Source organism: Spermophilus citellus (genome assembly GCF_964194105.1).
Source record: "Spermophilus citellus genome assembly, chromosome: 4".
Lineage (NCBI taxonomy): Eukaryota > Metazoa > Chordata > Mammalia > Rodentia > Sciuridae > Spermophilus > Spermophilus citellus.
Window position 1 is genome coordinate 58,576,769 of NC_138185.1, and position 19,040 is coordinate 58,595,808.

Here is a 19,040-nt window from a genome sequence, read left to right on the forward strand (position 1 = left end):
AGTTCCTTAAGGGCAGGAGGAATTATTCTTTATTTGCCTTCATATATATATTTTTTTGCATTGCTGAGCACAATGCCTTGGTAAATGAATGAATTCCAAGATTATCTTTTTCAGATCATTTCTCCTCATGTACACATTTTTTAGAAGTTAGTGGCAAGTTAAATACTCTTTCTTTTAAGATAGAATAATTTCCTTACACCATCTACTTGAAATTATTTTCAAATACAAGAAAAAGTAAGACCAAGAAGTTGTTATAAACAGCAAACCCTTTAAGAGTCAATGCCACATTTATTGCTATAAAATATTTTTCTCTCTGTGTTCGACATCTGGTTCCCATTACATACAGTATTGGGTACTTGAGTTCACCAGCCATTTTGCATACCAAGCAGCACACACACAAAATCCCCACCGACATCCACCAGTACACATTTGCACCATGTAATTCTTACTTTCCATTTACAGACAACCCTTCTGTAACCAACTTAATGCTTACCCATACATTTTTGAAGTTATGTTTTCATATTTACCTTCAGGACCAAATTGCCTACATCTGAGAAATTAAGAACTACAAAACCCTGAAGCCTTTGCTTTCTGTCATTGTATGGCCCCAACTATCTATAATCTAGCACTGAAGTCAATGAAACATCTCAATCTTAAGTCTATATTTCCTAGTTACATAGACCCAGAAATGAGAAACACAATATGGAATGTTTGCTAATGAGTCATGAATTTCATTATAATTGCTTCCACATTCAGGATAGCTCCCTTAAACCATCTAATCTTGACATATCCTGCTACAATCCCATGTGTTGTAAATGATTTTGTTTTATTTCTTAGGTTACTGTTAAGGACTTATTTTCTGGTTCATTTCTTTTTCTTAAAGAAAACCACACACTTGTGTGAACCCGCACACACACACTCAGACACTGTGCATACAACAGGCCACTGTGGCTTTTGCCTCAATCTGTATTTTTTTAAAAATAAAATAATTATGAAACAAAAGAAGAGCCCTCATCGTTTGGTTTGGAAGTAAAAATAAACACTCCTGAAGACAGCCGAAACATGGTCTAGTTTAAAGTCCTCATTCAGGTCTCTGAGAATTAGAGCCAGAATTGAGCAATGGCCCAGCAAACAGCAATCTGTCCCCTCCATGGACCTCAGAATCCATAATGGAATAGACAGACACAACAAGCATTCAGTACAGTAATAATGGAAAATTAAATACGACTTTTAAAAACTGCTCACATTATAAAGTGATCTATTAGCGTTATACGACTTCAGCACTTAAAGTGACTGATTCTAATTGCAAGATTCGGCCCACAGCAAGCATTAAAGAGCTGCAAGATCTTGAAGGCATTTTATCTCTTTTGGGATATTTTAAAGTGGGTTTTCTTTGGAATCAAGCTTTATTTCTGCTGCACAAAAGATTGTGTGGATGAAATGTCTCAGATAGAACCAGAGGTAATTATAGATTTTCCTCTTTGATTTCAAACTGTTTCTCCAACAGCCAAACTGTCTTACTAAAGCATGCCTGTGTGTATTTCCCCTTCTTCTCCATCTTTTCCAGGGATTGAACCCCAGTCTTCATGCATGCTAGGCAATCACTCTATCACTCAGCTACATCCCAGTCCATCCTGTCTCTTTAATAAGTGATATTTTGTCTTTACAGCTCATGGGTGTTGCCCTGAAGAAGTAAGGCTGGATGCCCTTCCCTGAAGAGCATTTTCAGCAAACAGAGGCACCCTTCTCCTGCACCTGTTACCACACTGTATCCTTCAGATCATCTTCTGGACATACTGGTGGGTCTCTAAGATGAAGCTACCATGCCATAGTTTAAGCTCAACTAGTTTTACAGAAACTAAAGTTTTTAAATTGTCACACTACTATGGGAATCTTGAGCACACACGCTTCTCAGATGAATCTACTAAAGAGTTTTCATGTTCCAGAAAAAGAAGGAAGAAAATGGAGGCATGCCATTCATCTTTGAACTTGACTTTATATTTATGATATTTATAGTGCTTTAAATAGTTTTCATCCTATTGACTATAGGAAGTTTATTAACTAGATGGTATTGAAAATTGTAGTTCTTTATGTAAGAGAGTCCTTTCTAAACTTACATGTTTAAGCAGTTTTTACCATGTGCTATACATACATGGATATATTGCTGGTGGTTTTCAGATCTCCCAGATAGTAGAAAAAAATCAATGACTATGTTCTAGATTTTTGATGAGATAACCCACATTGTTATTCTTGTAACCAACAGTGAAATCTTAGACATGTGATTTAAAATCTCCAATAACACTGGTGGAGTGTGAACATCAACAATATTTTATTTTAATTGTTTACTTTTTGTGGGGTTGGGGATCAAACCCAGGGCCTTGTGTGTGCTAGGCAAGCTCTCTACCGCTGAGCTACAGTCCCAACCAATTTATTTATTTAAATGAATATTTATTTAAAACACTTTTTTTCCCTAAAATTGGCATTATTCTCAAAAGGACAACTTTAGGTAGAAAGAAGTTTAAGGCATTCTGACTTCTTATAAATTTTGCTAACTAATCCCTGTAGCTTGTAATTGCTTTCTGTCTTCCAAACCCTCTAATATGCAGAAGAGAGCAAAAATGCTTGTTATTTACCAGGTAGAAAAAGAGAGGAAGAGAAGATTATAACTCTTGGTACTGTGTTTATGGAAATATTATTTTGCAGATATGTTTGAATCAGACAAAGATAATCCATTTATTATCTATCTAATTTTATTCAATGTTGAAGATCAAACCAAGGGCCTAATGCATACTGGGCAAGCACTCTACCAATGAACTATATCTCCAGACCGCTCCCATCAAACTTAATTTCATCTATTTATTTATTTATTTTTGGTACCAGGGATTGAGCCCATAGATGTTTAACTGCTGAGCAACATCCCCAGCACCTTTCTATATTTTATTTTGAAACAGGGTCTCATTAAGTTGCTTAGAGCCTTGTTATGTTGTTGAGGCTAGCTTTGAATTTGCAATCCTCCTGCTTCAGCCTTCAAGGCTACTGGGATTATAAGTGTGCACCATCATTCCTGGATTCCCACCATACTTTAGATGCCAACTGAGCCATACAAAAACAATAAGTGCTTAGAATTAGGGTACATACCATTCCTGTATGCAGTGTAATGTGTGATTATATCATGTAATCATTCTTATCTTTCTTAGATATTCAAGGAACATATAAAAATAAAAATATAAAAAATGTAAAAATAAAATGCACCTGCTTAACAATTACAATGTTTAATTTTAAAATAGTTTAAGACTCACAAGAAGTTGTAAAAATGATTTGAAAAGGTCTCTTTGTTCTCACTATCTAGTTTCCCTTGAAGATAACAACTCACTTAACCATAGTACAATGTCAAGGTGGGAAATTGATTCAATACTATATTCAGTGAGAGATCTTATTCAAATTTTAGTTTTTATAGGCACTTTTTTCTGGGTGTGTAGACACAGGTAGAAATGCATAAAATTTCAGAAATTCTTTAGTTTTGAGGTGCTAGAAATGGCTTTGCACATGTTAGGTAAGAACTTTCCCACTGAGCCACATCCCCATCCCTGATAGAGCAGTCTTTAGGGAACATCTCTCAACAATGAATATTGATGGTATGCAAGATTCTTAGATGATGTGGTTTTATGCATCTTGTGGTTGACTAATGAGGAGGTAGAGCTGGTTGCATTAATGAAGTTTCTTTATACTTAATTGCTTTCTCTTTCCATTAATGAACTAATAAAATAATCAACCCTTTATCAAGTGCCAACTGTGAGCCAGCCCCTTTGATAAACTGGAGATAAAAAGGTGGAAACATGGACTCTGCTCTCAAAGAACTCACAGGAGGAGACTGAAAAAAGTCCACAAGTACAATATAATGTTGTATACCATAACACAAATGAAATAAACCCACACTGTAAGCACCTAAAGGTGCTCAGCACTGTGCCAGGCATTAGGAAAAAAGTGGTGAATGAGAAGCATGCCTTTTTTTTTTCTCTTAATCTTATGGAGCTTACTGTAAAGTGGAGGAGAAAAGCAATGATAACAGCACACACTGACAGGGGGTTGTGGTTCTGAGCTGGTGGGTCCTAATCAGATCAAGGGGTTTAGGAAAGTGACTCACATGGTCAAGGTCAGCATCTCAAGATGTTGAGATATTAATGCAATCTTTGGACCAACAAGGTCTCACTCCACTTCATAAGATCTTATATGGGATCTTCTAGCACTTGCATTTTAGCAGATGGCTTCCTATCATAAGAGCAGTCATTGTTTATGAGAGCTGATTCAAAGACTCTTTGATATCATACCTGATAGCAGATCTTTCCCACTAGATGCTGGAAGACCTGATATTAGGCTCACAGAGGTCATGAGATGGAAAGAGAGAGTCTTCTTACCATCAGTAAAGGAGATGTGGTTTCCTTGAGTGTGGTATGCACATGTAGGCTACATGCAAGGTGTGATATTCCCCTGAGTGTGGTTGGTAGCTGGTGATGGAGAAACTGCTGTATATTTCTAGCCCAACAAATTAAGGATCTTTATTCAAAACAGGACAACACCATCATTAAATAGGCTTTTGAGATCTGATTCCATGTCTTTCCTGCTTAAAACTTTCAGTTGTTTTGCATTGGACTTGAATGGCTTCCAAAATTCCTACTTAACAGTAAAGTCTATAAGGCCCCACCTATCCTTGAACACTTATGTCCATACCTGAGCCTCTCCACTTTCCATTCTATCATCAGTTCCTGGTGGCCCGGTCATGCTGGCCTGTTCAAGGTTCCTTTAGCTTGCCACACTGTTTCCAGAAATACTTAGCTCCTTCTCAATATCTTCATCTATAGCCCCATTCTTTAGGCTTCTATTTCAAGATTTTCTGCAATAAAGCATATATATATATATATATATATATATATATATATATATATATATACACACATTGTCTCCACTATATGTCCCACTTTATCCTTACTTACACTTTGTGCACATAGTAGAGTATGCTGTTTTATATTCAGTGGTGTGAATACAGAATATTAATTTTCTCTATTAAACTGTAAGTTCCATGAGGAAAAGGATGGTGTCTACTTTATTATTATCTTCTTAAGGCTCAATAGGTATTGGTTAAATAAGTTATTAAATGAATAGGTAAAAAAATGACATATACCCTTTTTTCCCCCTGTAACTGTAGGTAATGCTACATCTAAATTTAGAAGTATTTATATGCTATTCTGGGATCATTCATTTTGGACTCACTTCTGGGGTTTTATCATTCTCAAATTCCGGCAGCTGTAGTTTCTTGTGAGAAGCTACGGTTGACATGATTTTGTTTATTCCAGTGGCTTCTGCTTTGGATGTACTATTTGTTGTAGTTTTCATCTCAAGACCACTCCAGCAAGGACAAAACCATGCATTGAATGCTCAACTCTTCCTGAAATGGTGGCTATTTCTTTGCAAAGAGTGGCCTAAAGCTGCTTTACTAAAGAGTTCTGAGCATGGTTTTTTTTTGTTTTTGTTTTTGTTTTTTTCCCCACACAGCAGTATTGAGCTTGGGAGGTATCATGGGAAACAGGCCCATGCCTCCTGGTGTGAGTATATATCTGCTGCATTTGAGATCCAAATCTGGTCTTCACTGGCTTCAAGAAGAGAAAGGTCATTACTGGGTGAAGGAGGCTTATTGTGGAGATAAACATCCCTGTATCTGGAACAGGAAGAAAGGGATAGAAGGCAGGGGACATGTCTGAAGAGAATTGATTTTTAAGCTGCATTCTGCATCTACATTGGTGCTGAGGGTTGGGGAGATAGGGCTATGTAGCATGAGCTAAGGCTGTGGTCGAGGAATTGATGTCAACAAAGACCTGTGGGTTGTTTGCTGAAAAAACTCAACTAAATATCTGGATATAAAAACTCATATCTCTTAGAATATTCAACTTGTGAACTATGAGAAGAGTGGTCAACCCCTGGACCCTCAAATTTGAATATTCTAGATAATGACTTCAATTCATGGCTGAGATGTACCCAGTGTATGTTGTAACCTATCCTAGATTTTCTACCTTATTTAGGTAGTAAGTCATGATACAGTGTGAATTTCATGACTTTCTTTCTAGGTTTTTAATCAAGATATGCATGTGTGTGTGTGTGTGTGTGTGTGTGTATTTAAATCAGTTTGTTAATCTTTCCCAGATATATATCTAGATCACAAGACTTGTTTATGTGGAGAGCTGTGACATTCTCAAGAGCTTCTGCGGGTGGTGGGTGGGCAGCCAGGGAATAGGCAGTACTACATTCCATATGGGGGTCAGCCTTTAGAGGCAAAGCCCTGGGCACAAGACCCAATTTTGCATTTACAAATGTGTGACTTCATGCAAGTCATATAACTTCTCTGACCCTCAGTTTCTCTCCACTCACTTTGGGGTAATGATAAAATTGATTAGCTCATTGATCTGATAGGATTATTTACCTAAGGTGACTTATATGAAAGAACTCTAAACATCATGAAAAAGAAGCATTAGATGTTTTAGAATCAGTATACTCTTTTTTAAAATTTTTTGAAAACAGCACTTTAATATAAATATTTTTCTTTGTAATTATATATTGAATTGTATTCACTTAAAAAGTTTTACTCTGAGAATTGACCCAAACCTTCTACAGACAAAACAAAGAGGAACAAGGCACAGAATAGGTTCAGAATCACTATTAGGCACTCACAGCTAACACTTTAAGTAAATTCAGGAAGTCATATGCTGTGGTCTAGAAATGAGCTGTCCCCCAAAAGTTCAGGAATGATCCGAGGAAGAATGGTTATATGATGAGCGCTGTATTCTAATCAGCGGATTAAACCATTTGATGGGTTAATAATTTGAAAGGACCACTGTACTGGGTGGTACCTGTAGGAAGATGTGGGTGTGACTAGAGGAAGTAGGACGCTGGGTAATATCAATAACACTTTGTGCCTTGGGGATTACACATTTTGTCCCTGCTCCTCCTATTCTCTCTTTGCTTCCTGCTACCATACGGTGTGCAGCTTCCCTCCACCATGCCCTTCTGCCAGGATGCTCTGCCTCTCCTCAGGACAGAGCCATGAGTATACTCTTGAAGGATTTTATTTTTTTTTCAATTGTCACCTAATAAATGTATACATTCACAGTGTGCAATGTGACAGTTTGAAACATGAATACATTATATTAGGATTAAATCAGGGTTATTAATTTATCCATCGCCTTAAGCACTATCATTTCTTCAATGTGAGAACCTCCAAAATCCTTTCCTGTAGCCATTTTGAAATATGCAATATATGATTGTTATCTGTTGATCTGTTGTCATCCTATAGAACACTAGAACTTATTCCTTCCAGTTAACTGTACCTTTTTGCCTATTGGCTAATCTCTTCCCATACCTCCTTCCCCAGCTTCTGGTAACCACTATTTCACTCTCTAATAGGCAAGTGCTCTAGAAAGGAGAAACAACCCCAACCCTTTCTTTAAATTTTATTTTGAAGTAGGTTCTTGCTAAGTTGCTCAGAATGGCCTCAAACATTCCAACTTCCTTCCTCAGCCTCCTGAAGAGCCAGGACTACAGGCATGTGCCCCTGCAGCCAGCTGCTCTCTACTTCCACAACATGAACATTTTTAGGTACCATATAGAAAAAGTATACCTTGAAAAAATGTGACAGTTGATATAAGTTGAGTGGAGGAGACCTTAGCTCAATGTCATTTGGAAGTTCACAATGACATATTTCTAATATGACAGTATAGTGAGACATTGAACATTTCTAAGAGCAATGAAAATTTACTTATTATGTTGCAGGTTTACAATTTAGAAGGTAGTTGAAAGTTATAAAGCTTAAAAGTAAGCCTCCAAGATGAAGATTGATAGAAAGTTTTGATTTTGAATAAGGAAGGTATAAAGTGAATGTTTATGAACTATTTTCTGGTAGCTCTTTTTGGGCTATATTTGTAAATTAGTTAGCATTAGAATTTCTTCCCAGAATATAGTAACAAACTTGCCTTCAAATGTTTTATTTAACCTGGCAGTACCTAGAGAAACTAGGGGAAATGAAAGCTCATTTACATATAACCAAAGACTCTTAAAATTAATATGAAAATATGACAAACCTAAAAATGTACATCATCTGGGTGCAGTGGTATATACCTGTAATCTTAGTGACTCCAAAGGCTAGGGCAGCAGATCTCAAATTAGAGGTAAGCCTTTGCAACTTAGAGAGACCCTATCTCAAAATAAAACATAAAAAAGACCTTGGAATGTGATTCAGTGATGGAGTGCCCCTGGGTTTAATACCCAGTACCAGAAAAAAGTACATCAAAGTCAGTATTAAAAACCATTAAGATATTTTTGATATAAAATAATTTTCTAAAAACTCAAATAGGATTTGAGTTTTTAGAAAATTATATCATATCAAAGAAGACAGGGATTCGCTCAAAAAATGAGAAATTATACTCCATCTGATTCAAATGTATGATATGTCAAGATCATTGTATTGTCATGTGTAACTAATTAAAACAAATAATAAAAAAAGAAGACAGGGATTGATTTTTTTTTAGATAACATAAATTTAGGAAGCATTTGGTGGGTAAAACAAACTGGGCTATTTATGACTGGCAGGGAACTGAAATGTAGAATCAGGAAAGTAATTAACATCTTCATAAGTAACCTGCCATAAAACAATTTGTTTTTTTTCTTCTATTTCTGTTTTTTCTATCTTATCATTTGGGGTATCATTTTTTTTTCTCTATTTAATCTCAAGATCCTCAGGAACAAAAAGGAAACAAATACACAGATGGCTTTGGTAATGCACCAACTATAAGTGATTGGATTCGTTGGTTCTCTGGTCAAAACTTCAGTCAGTAGGTACATGTAGGATGCTAAAGAACATTCTCTTGCCATGAGAAACTTACAAGATCCAGTTGAAAAGATAAATTTTATTTTGAGGTGGGAGGAATGATCTACTAAAAGATGACCAAATAACCACTGTGTAGGAGAAGATTCGTCCACCCAAGGAGGGGCTGAGTAGGTGATCCAAAACTAATTGGGAAGATGAAATACACAACATTGCTTGCTGGGCACAAAGTAACCGCTCGACATTTTCCAAAGTGCCCAGTGCCTGAGTGCTGGCATTTGTACTTTGCACCTCATCCATTCAGAGCAACCCTCTTGGCCAGATGCCTCTTGAATATCAGGGTACTGCTCTCACCACTACCTGGGAAATCCATTTCCCTCCTCTTGAGTAGAGTCCTTTGCGTGAAGGTTAACCCACAGTTGGGGTTGCTTAACTCAAGCTCAGAAAGCACACACTGCATCTTTAAGAAATAGTTTACTCGTGAATCAGTAAACGTACTAGACAAAGCAGCTATTACTTATGCATTCCTGCATACCCGGCAAGGTGAGAATAATAGAATAAACATCATATACTTCATTATGATATCGGTTTACACTTCCAGGGTACACAAAAAGAGGCCATTTCATCAAGCTAATTGCCTGAAAGTAAAAGAGAGAGAACTTTAGCTATTAGTCTATTATGGGGCTTTTTTCTTAATCACAAATAGGGGCCGTGTGTCCCTGGGGGGATGTGTATTCTAATTTACAATTGAACTACAGATCAGAGCAATCAATCTTGGGCAGCACTTTTACAGTGTAATTGCTGCAACATAACAAATAAAAAAAAAAAGAAAAGAAAAGAAGGAGAAGAAGAAGGCCTAGGCTGAGCTTCTGCTTGAGGTAGAGATATTTCCAGGCACTAGCTCAGGGTGGGAGGGAGAGAAGAACCACCGTGTACATGAATATGCAATGAGGGCTCATTAGCGGCCTAGTGTTGCCATGACGAATGGCATTATCCCCGGCCTGGTGCTGCCTAAACATGAATTTTATAACGACCCATTTATCATGACTTGTCATGGGTTTCTGTACTGTGCTTTCTTCCAGCTCACACACCTTTCCCTATTATGGTGGAAGAAATCTTTCCTTTTATTATTATTGTTTCCTTTTGTATTGATTTCTGGCTCTTTGAAGCAAGTGTTCAAACAGGAGCAACATGCTAATGAGTGATTTGCAACTTTCAAAGTTGAAGAACTGAAACTTGATTTTTCATTCCATCTTCACTATAGGCATATCATGGGGGGTGGAGTTGGGCTAAACTTTGAGAGGAGTTCCCCCATGGTGAGCTTTGAATTGTAGCATTTTGACATGACAATGATTATTATTATTTTTAAAAAATGATAATGAACTAAAGTATTTTCCCTTGGTTTATTTTATTACCCTTTTCTGTACTTCACCATTCTTTCAATAACTTCAATGTACAACTCAAAAAGTTTTGATGTCTTTTCCAAAAATCTTGGAACTATTACAAAAAAGTATAAAATTACAATATCTGAAAGTTTTTAGTGGTTGGCATCTCAGCACATGAGTTGATTTCTTACTTAGAAACCTTGTTATATTGTGGGGAGGAAGATTGCCCAAAAGCTTGATCTTTGATGACAGCTTACCAATAACCAAAATACCTGAAGGCAATCTCCCATGACAGACACCATGAGGCCTGTAGGGACATTCAGCTGCCACAGAATTGCCATTTGCAAAGGCAGGAGTCTTTGCCATTACCCAGGAAGGAAGGTCGTGTATGCGTGCAGAAAAGTCAAGTCCATCAGTCAGCCAAGAATAGGGTCCTAGATTGGCAGAAGCACTCTTCTGTGGTCAGAGAAAAATCTGGGGCTTGATAATTTGTCTATCTTATAATGCAAAGAGCAGTGCCAAAACTGGTTCTTGGATTCAAACAGGCAAAGCACCAAAGCAAAGTGAGTTAGAGTCTGCTGGTTTAGTCATTCTAGTATATAATTTATAAAGACTCAATAGTTTTCCAGCTCTCTTCAGCATGGATATCTCTCCTGTGATTCCATATTCATAACAAGGACACTTTTACATAGTGATACTATTTTTATAACAGTGCTTTATAAAATTAATGTTAAAATATTTTGTATATTAATAATAATTTTATTTTTATAAAACATTTTGACTCTGCAGAGTTATTTCATCAGATTCTCAGGTTATTATTTCCTTTTTTTTTTCTTTATCCACAGCTAAGGGTCAAACCCAGGGCCACATGAATGCTATCCAAGAGCTCCACCACTGAGCTACACCCCCAGCCCTATTTCCATTTTAGAGAAGAGAAAATGGAGGCTCAGAGGTAAAGTGATTGACTGCCTTAAGGTAACAGAGAAAATGAAAATGCTGAGGCTCACCATCAACCCTCTAGATCCTTAGGTCTGTACTTTAATGTACCCAAAGTCACAGAGCAGAAAGTGTTCTTAAAATTTCAAATTCAGTCATCAGGACCTTCAAGGATATCAAAATCTGTGGATGCTCAAGTTGTTTGTATAAAAGAGTGTAGTATTTGCATATAATATACATATATCCTCCTATATATTTTAAATCATCTCATCAGGAGTGGTAGTGCACGTCTGTAATCCAAGCCACTTGGGAGGCTGAGGGAGGAGGCTCACCAGTTAGAGACCAGCAACTTAGTAAGACCCTATCTCAAAACAACAACAACAAAATAAATAAAAAAGGCTAGGAATGTTGCTCAGTGGTTAAAATGCACATAAAAATGCAGATAATAACCCTGGGTTCAATCCCAGGTATCTCTCCTCACACTGAAGAGACCTGGAAATCTCTGGGTGACTTATAATACCTAATACAAAATAAAATATTAGGTAAATAGTTGTTATACTGCATTGTTTAGGGAATAATAACAAGAAAAAGTCTATACATATTTAGTACATACACATTTGTTCCTGAACACTTTTTGATCCATGGTTGATTGAATCTGCAGATGCCTAGCCCATGGATATGAAGGGACAACTGTCGTCTATTTTAGGATTTAGTAGTGAGTGAATAGATTGGGAAGGAAGCCTACTGAAAAGATGGTTGTCATTTACCCCCGAGAGTCTGTGACTTTGACATGGCTTACTAGAATTGAAATTAGAACATGCATGTCAATTAAAAGTAAGTTGCCAATTCCCTTCATTTAAGCTGAATTATACTTCATCATTTTAAAAATGCAGATATGAAATGTTTTGATAAAAACTTGGGTACAATTCTGGATAGTATTCTTGTATTATAAGACTATTGGACGTTAGACTTAAGTTCCTGAAAAATATACCCTTGCTTTCCCTGTGAGAGAATTAAATGGGATTTTTAGAAATGATTCTGTGAAGAAAGACTTCAGATATTGGCAAAGGATGTTTTAAAACACTGTGGTTGTGACTAAAAAGATAAAGGCTGTGTCTATATGACACCAAACATCTGGATAAAAAAAGGAAAAATAGTACTAAAAAACCCCCATGTTTTGTTTACTTGACACTTACACATCTGGAAATTTAAAAACATCTGGGATTTTTAACTCACCCCCCCCTCTTGGGTTTCATCTGGGTGTACAGAAAGGTGAAAAAAGAAACTCAGTACCATTATTATGAAATTAGATAAAATTATTGCATTCAACTAATCTGAAAACACTAATTATTTTATTTAACATAACATATAATGAATAAAATTCCACATCATGCAAGTAGATAAAAAAAGATGCAATTAGGTGATTTAAGAAAAAAACTTGGCTTAAAGCATATGTAAATCTTGATTATAGTTTAGACATTTATTTGAGCAAAAATCTTTTTAGGTCCTGAGACAACCGTTTTCTCTCTTAGGGAATAGTTTCTCCACGTTTTTTGAGGCTCTGTGTTTTGACAATAGTAAAATTTAGTAAACACTTAGTAACATGTGAGTTACATCTAGTAATAGATGTTTCCTTTGCCAAATGAATTATCCAGGCTGATAAAATCAGTGTAAACCCACTCTCAGCAGCCTTCTGACATGCCCAGGAAAGAACCCCAAAGAGAAATCACGTGAAACTGAACTTCAAAGACTTTGTAGCAGTGAAAAGCACCTTATGTGATTGACATTGTGTGTGTGTGTGTGTGTGTGTGTGTGTGTGTGTGATCTCATCTAAAAAGTTATCATAATTATTGAACATTTCCTCTGTAGCCTATTCTCAATCCAATCAGTTATAATGAAAATAGTCTGCTTGCTTTTTATAGTCTCAAGTTTTCAAAATGATTAGTGCTTCCTTGAGATATCCCATTAATTGGACACACAACCCAGATGAAAAGGCTGAAGCCCAAGAGTATATGAAAAAACATAAGGTTGTTGCAATTTAAGTGCCTTCAAAAGATATAATTTGATTTTTAAAAGCAATTCTGCAGATGTGAAAATTAAAGGCACGCAGAAACAAGATATGGTTTAATGACTGTGTAGGTTAAGAAACATTTAAACGTTTTAGTAGCCTTACACCAAAAAAGAAATTTTTTTTTTTTTAATTTAGCTGTTAGCTTGAAATGATTTGGTCCACAACACAATAGAAATTGCTGGATTTTATGGGCCACTATTTCCTTTATTGAATGCCCCATTCTTCTCCAATGTGTTTCTGAAGCAAGTTGATATTTCTGTCTGCAGATTTTCAATCCCAGTCCCCGTCAATCTGATTTCAAATTCTAATAAAGTAAGTCTCTCCACTTGGTTTGTCTTACTGTTTCATCTATGAGCCCATCCCCCATCTCCCCCCACCCCCACAAATTGTGCATTTATTCCCACTTAAAAAAAAGAAAGAAATTTTTTAAAAAGCCCTTTGCATTGGCTCTAATGACATCTTCAGTCATTAATGAGTTAATAAAAATCTCAAAATCATCTGGGCTAGATAAGGAGGAAGAAAGAAAAGTATTGTGCTGTAATGACAGGCTCTCGGCTGCCCTCTGAGATGTCATGGGTCAGTCATGTTAAGAATGTGTGCGTCCAATCATCTGCTGATTTTTATCAGCAAGCCCTCCAGCAGGAGCCCACAAGAGCCAGTTTGGGAGTCACAATGAATAAACAATGGCTTTTTGGGTTGTTGGGGGCTGTGTAATAGAGTGAGGGGTTTATATATACTAAAACATGATGACATTAGCAATCAATATACCAATTACTGGACAAGTTATTGCATGAGGCATTCACTTGTCTTCAGACATGTAGTGGGGAGAGTCCTGGTGCACAGAGGCAGACAGGGGTCTAAGACCTGAGGCCCTGATCTAAAAGCTAAGCCCAGCTTCTCTGTCTGAAGGACCTCAGACCTGAATGATCTGAATCACTTAAGAAATTTATTAAAAACACAGATTCCTGACTCTCCTTCCTAGCCATTTCATCTCAGGAGTCTGGGAGTAGGGCTGCTAGGGCTTGGTGATTTTCACAAAGGCTCCAGGTAATGCCGATCAGGCAGGTGAGAGAACTGCTATACAGTTGTGATTGCTAGCCCAGCAGCCTCAGTATCAGCTAGGAGCTTGTGAGAAATGCAAATGCTCAGGCCCTTCCCCAAAATCTTCTTGAAGCAGTCTGCAGGTGGTTCTGATGCACTTTTCGGTTTGACACTTGGGTTTTAAAATTAAGATTCTCACTTTTGGGCCCTTCATGGACAATTTGTCTCTCCAACTAGTTGGCAGGGTAATGTTTGCAAATGATTTACTTAAAAAATTAAATTAGGGTTGATCCAAGATTATCTTTATAATCATGTCATGTTCATTCATTTGTACACTGCTGGATTTTCTTGAATGATCTTGATTACAAAAAGGGAAGGATAAACATAGACCTAGTCTATTCTTTAAAACAGAAAAGGAGGGTGGATTTGTAAACATTTTTTAAAGAAAAGAAAAGAAAACAGGAATCCATAAGGAAAATGAAGCTTTGGTTTGATGTATAACTAATATTTGTCTGGGCATTATATGCCATTTGGGAAGCCCACGGGCTCTTTGTATAGATGAATGAGATCTATTGTTTTTATTTTTAATATTTACCTGCTTTCATCAGGAGAGAAGAGTGATATGGCTGGCCCAAGGTTGACATATGATGAGAAGGTACATGGCAACCATCTTCTTGTAGCAGGGGTAGAAACTTCTTTTATTTTGGTTAAGAGTCTTCCTGAAGGGGAGTTTGATAATCTTTCACAAGAGATGGACTAGTTTGCTAGATAAGCCCTAGCTTAAATCAATATTCCACAGAATATGTTTCAAAGAATATGATTATAAGCATTAATACAAAAAAATAAATAAATGAATGTCTGGTGTCAAGTGAGAAACAGTAGGCTAAAGTGAATAAGATAGGATTGTGTCCAGTGGGGCTACCCATGCACTGTGCATCTCCAGAAGAGGTCACTCAAAGGATTTGATCATCAAAACCTTTTTATAAAGAGCAATCTTATAGAATTTCTGTCTCAGGATCAACTTTGAGGACTCATTAGTTCAAATATTTAAGATAGCAAATATCTGTATAAAGAAGTGAGTTCTTTGTGTTTTATAGCAAAGAAACTTTTTATTATAATTCATTAAATCCTCTGTATCAGGCATCAGGATTACTTATGTGGTGGCTTTAAGCCAATAAGAAGGTTCATGTGACCATCACCAAGAGTTAAATAAGTTGTCTTGTTGTTGATGGTCTGGCTAAATTATCCCTGAGTTGTTGGCATATCTCCCAGAATAGGTACTCGTTATATAAAATAAAAGAAAAAGGAAGGAAAAAAAAAAAACTTGGGTTTTACTAATGAGATTACACTGTGTTTTTATATATGAAGGATAATTTCATCCTGATTCCTTATAAGTACCCAGAAACTACATGCAAAACGAGATGTGTCTCTGACTGAGCCTGATGTTGAAAAGTATTTTTACCCCCTTTCATGGACAATATTGTCCTTGTCCTTTCCACCTCACTAGGTTCCAGGTGGCCATGACTGTGGCAGTCCTCTTTGTCCCGAAGCTGGCTATTTCTGAAGGTGATGGAGTTTGAGGGTGTATTCTAGGGAGATCAGGCCAGTGGGGATTTTAAGCACATCACTGGTTGTAAAATTTTTTTTCTCTTGAAGTTACTGCCAGAACTGTGCATTAATGCCAAATGTTAATTCTTGCTGAGGACGTGGTGTCTTATAAATGTTAAGAAAGAATATCATTTTCCCTGTAGAAGTGAAGGTACTTTTAAGGCCATGTTAAGAAAGGGGCAGGTTTCCCAAGTTACATCTGCAGGTCACCTGCTTGCCTATAAATTGCTTCTAGGGCTCAGTGCACCCCTCCCCCCATCGTTACACAATAGTTAGGAGGAATTCTCACATGGGAGACAGAATGGAATGCCACTGACATTTGAAAGATGTGTAAACATTCAAAACAAAACAAAACAAAACCTAAAATGAGAAAATCCCACCCATCCCTGCTAATATTTGTCATCTTTCTACACAGTCCTAGGAGCCTATACAAGACGCAGAACTCATTAGGATGTGTCCTGAACTAAAAATAATAGAGCAGACTCGACTTTGGGAGGTCTTAATGGGTTTTTTTTTCCATCTCCTTTGTAAATATATCCCTGTTGACACCACATGTGCTTCCCAGCTTTCCAGGCACAAGGCGCTTGCATGAAGGGATTCGCTTTGCACCCTGGCAGAAAGGAGCAGAAGTTCAGCAAGTGAACCGAGATCTACCCAACTGCTTGTCTGGTTTGTTATGTAGTTGAATATTTCTCCCCTTTATATTCTTTGAAATGTTTTGAATTAAAATAGCTTACTCAAGGTCACTGAAGGCATATGGTCCTGCTCAAAACTTTAAACAAAACATTAGTTTTTACAACCTTTTGTAATTCGGTATTGTATACAACATGGTTATATGCAGAGTTTCTGTAATCTTTTCAGTGGGTGACAGAAATATAAGAAGCAAATTTATAAGCCATTTAGTGAAGCATTTAATCAATTTCATGCATAGGAAATAACTCCGATTGCTTGGCTTTATCAATCTTTCTCTCCAGCAGAACTGGAGTCAATGCGATCACCAAACACAGCCTGGGTGGGGGAGGGGGAGGGGGGCAGGGAATGGGCAGGCGCCTTCTCCTACGTGCACATGGAAATGTCAGGGACTTCTGAAGTCTGCCTGACACTGTTACCAATGTCTATGAGCCTTCTGGAGGCTGTTAATGTATTTCAGAAAGAGAACATGGTCTAATGTTTAGAGGAAGTTTTCAAGGCCTTTTATTGTAAAGTTATTCATTAAACACCCGTTTCCCAGAGTGACTCTCACGTGCTCAGCCATGCAGATTGTGTTCAACTTTAGGCTCCAAGAAGTATTTTTTTAAAAATCCATTTCAGTGGTTATTACTTGGAAACACACGAAAAAAAAAAAAAAATAACACGACTTCCATTAAAATGCAACTCATGATTTAAGGAGTTGAAGCTATGACTGAAATAACTGAATTACTCCAAAGTGCCAAGATACAAGTAGAGCCTTTTTCAGAATATTTGATCTTTTAGGGATCATGTTTTGATTCTTTTTTGAATGGCTTGAAGGATTAATCCAGCCTGTGACAACAGAGTGGGTTAATATTTTCTTTGCTGTTGTGTGCTAAAATTCCTCCTATGACACTTTACCCCAAACACCATCAAGTTCTTAAGTGAAAAAGTCCTGAGGGAGCAAAAGTCGATCTTGCTGATAATCATTATCTGCTAGACTATATTAAAATTGCATTAGCTCTACCTTGTCCTCTAAAATTGGAACTGTTATAAAGGTACTGTAGACATAGCTTATAATTTAGAAAATAATTTGCTTCCACTGATTTCTGAGCCCAGAAAAAATATTTCAGTTGAATAAATTTCTATCCAGATTAGTTAGTTCTGATTTTAAATCAGTTCCATTCATGGATCTCATCTCAGCCTGCTGATGTTTCTAACTCTCTTTTAGAAATGACACATGCAAGGATTTTCCTGTGTTGGCAATTCAGGGCATGCCATTTGATATTTATTTTGCCACACTACTTAAGTTGTGGAGCCCCATGACTATACTGAACAGAGTTGCCTTGGTAATCCTGCATAGAATTGGCAGCTTTCAAGGAGATTGGCAGAAGGAAGTAGGGTGTTTGGTCTGTCTGTCTATCTACCTACGTAGCTGTTACTCAACCATTAACTTCTCCATTCAACCAGCAATCATTTTGGAGGACAGGCATTTTTTTTATAAGATCTAGTAAGTCAGATAATCCACTTTTTAATACTAAGGAATTAAAAATTCTCAAATAAAATTTGAAACACACAATTGCCATATATATATTCTTGTAATATAATAGAATTAGAGGATAAAGGTGGAGTCCTCCTTGCCTCCACCTCCAGTTCCAGTTGTTTTTTCCACCTCCCTGATGTCAAAAGTGCGCGCTCACCAGTCAGTTTCCCATCCAAAGGAATCTCTAAAACAAATATCATAATGCACATATCATAATGCACGTATCATAATGCATGTATCATAGTGCACTTGCTATTTTCATTCAACAGTGTCTTGGAAATTTTACCTACTTGGAAGAAACAGGTATAATTCATTCTTTCTAAGTTCATTAAGAATTTCCTATGGAATGGCTAGATCAGTACTCCCTGAGTTATTACAATATAATGTACACCTAGGGTTTTTGCATCTTGTAGCTATTCGTAAATAGCATTATAGTGAATACTTTTTTACATATTTTCTTTAGTGATTCTCATAACAGAAATAGTATCATAAGTAGTTATCTAGCATAAGTACTTAAAGTGGAATTATAGATCATAAATATATACATATTTTATGTCTTATTAATTACTTCCAAATTACCTAGAAGTTTTAGTTTCAAATGGGAATCACACCATCATTTCTGACGCAAATTTTTAACTCTTCTTAAATCTACATTTCAGTCTATCTACTCTCATTCTCTGTTAATAACTGCCTCTGATTCTCCAAGAAGATGAAGGCCATCCTTGGGTATCCCTTCCTCTAGGGTAAGCTGGGTCAGGCAACCTAACCACTGGGGGCCTAGCCAGATGTTTAGAAATTGGGCTGCTCAGAGCCATCAAGGTAGCCTCATTCAGAGGTTGGGGAGCATAAGTTCAAAAAAATAGAACAAAACAAAACTTATCCATCCTTTGAGCATGCATCAATAAATTAATGACACAC

General features: G+C 36.8%; 1 protein-coding gene across 7 annotated transcripts in view; it reads left to right on the forward strand.

The window, feature by feature from the left end:
* Positions 1–19,040, forward strand: part of LOC308646900 (uncharacterized protein) — a 132,649-nt gene that overhangs the window by 8,914 nt on the left and 104,695 nt on the right. For 5 of the 7 annotated variants that reach the window (XR_014021506.1, XR_014021507.1, XR_014021510.1 and 2 more), the window contains 4 exons: positions 1,670–1,799; positions 11,100–11,206; positions 14,911–14,957; positions 16,476–16,579. The gene's annotated coding sequence lies outside the window, so the exon portion shown is untranslated. The remainder of the gene's footprint in view (positions 1–1,669; positions 1,800–11,099; positions 11,207–14,910; positions 14,958–16,475; positions 16,580–19,040) is intronic. The other 2 variants (XR_014021508.1, XR_014021509.1) reach the window with 2 other exon arrangements.